Below are 1924 nucleotides of genomic sequence, written 5' to 3' on the forward strand. Positions count from 1 at the left end.
TGCAGGGGCTAAGGAGCACCTCAGACAAGTCCTAAGGACAACTGGGGTCTCGGTGCCTTCTCCAGAGGGGAGAAATAAATTTTAATGTCACACTGCCCACCCACCCACCAGGAGGATAAAAGTTCAAAGCAAAGACTCCTTACCTTTCAGGAAAATACTGCCTTGATGTTCTTCTTGAAAGTCCCCTCGGAAATGCCCAGGGCTGAGCTGGAGCTCTGAGCAAACGTGACCCATGCAGCAGCCTCTCGACAGCAGAAGCACCCTGCTCTGCCTTTCCAGGGGTCATTTCTTTCACCCACACCTTCTGCCCACACTGTCATGGGGAGTTCCCTGCGCAGGCTGAGTGCTGACCCTGGCAGGCAGCAAAGTCCCTGCTGCACCACTCAGCCCCTGAAACACCAGGACCCTGCTCTGAAGGACAGCCCTGGGCACCCCTGCATGCACACCCGGCTTCACAGCCCTGCAACCTTCCCTGAGAGAAGGCAGCTTTCATACCTTGTCCCTCTGACAGGGCAGCAGGGAAGCCCTGCTCTGGAGCACACCCTTCTCCTCTACACCAGAGAAATGAAGCCAGTCCTCCTGCCAGATCCCATACACTGTCAGATGTCCCAGATCCCTGCAGGAACTGAAGCTCTATTGCCCTGCACCCACAGACTTACCATGCAGAGGGCTGGGAAGATTTCTCCCGCAGTGAGCTCTCAGCATCCTCCCACTCCACACTGCCTTTAAGCTCTCTCTGCCTTGCAGGTCTCCTCTCGATGCCTGCAGGCAGTGCCCCCAGCCCTGCTCCTGGGCAGAGCTGTCTCTCTGCAGCGCTGCCCGCTTGCCATGAGCTCCCTCTGTCCCAGGAGCCCAGCCCAGCTCAGCAGCAGAGGACCAGCCCAAGGCAGCACTTGCTCTGCCCCCTCTGGGCTCCCTCCAGCTGTCCCTGGGCCTCCAGGGGAACCTGCTGGGAAACAGGCTGAAGCAATCACGGATGTTCCCTCCCGCACCTGGGGAGAGACACTGCTTTCCAGCAGGGTCATTGCTCTGCTGAGAGACAGACTTAGGTCCAAGAATCCACTTGTCTGAGAATCATACAATCACTGTGGTTGGAAAAGAACCTGAAGACCACCACGTCCAACCATAAACCTAACACTAGCAAATCCACCAGTATACCATGTCCCTAAACACAGTGTCTTTGAAATACCTCCAAGGAGGGTGACTCAACCCCTTCCCTGGGCAGCCTCTTTCTTCTGCCATCATTGGGCAGGACAGGCAGGGATCTCCTTTAGCCCTGCTGAGGGAAGGGAGTCAGCTGAGTCCATGGAGGCATCTCATCCTGGGTCTGTAGTCCTGGGGCTGGAAGGGGACTCAGCTCCCTCCCATGCCCACCACAATCCCACAGGAGGTGGGATTCCTCTTGCCTCAGTGCAGGTCTGCATGAAATAGACACCTGCATGTGATCTCCTTGTCTCAGCTCCCATGCTAATCAATGGTGATGGAGGCCAGCAGTGAGGTGTTCAGATGCAAATGTCTGGTGACATTGGAGGTGCCAGAGGTGGTCAAAGAGACGTGCAGGTAATAGAGACAGATCGAAGTTATGTGCAGGCAGATATAGAGACAGGACAACATCTGAGCACCTCTTTTTAGCAGCTCCTGGGAATTTCCTTTGGCCAAGTGAAATGTCAGCTGGTGCCCAAATTAAGGGCAATGGAACCTGTCCCTTCTTAAGATGTTTAGCGTGGCATATGGAGCTATACAGAGGTATTCCTCAGATGGAATGGAGTCACGTGCCATAGGGAGAGCTCAGTCTTTCTCTTCCTCTTCTCCATCTGTTGGATTTACTAGGTCTTGGCTTACAATATTGGCAGTTGTCTCATGTTCAGCCCCACCTTGGGTTACAAAATTCAGAGCATCTACTCAATTCCAGGTTCAGATCCAG

Source organism: Haliaeetus leucocephalus, unplaced genomic scaffold (genome assembly GCF_000737465.1).
Source record: "Haliaeetus leucocephalus isolate CR32 unplaced genomic scaffold, Haliaeetus_leucocephalus-4.0 Scaffold380, whole genome shotgun sequence".
NCBI lineage: Eukaryota > Metazoa > Chordata > Aves > Accipitriformes > Accipitridae > Haliaeetus > Haliaeetus leucocephalus.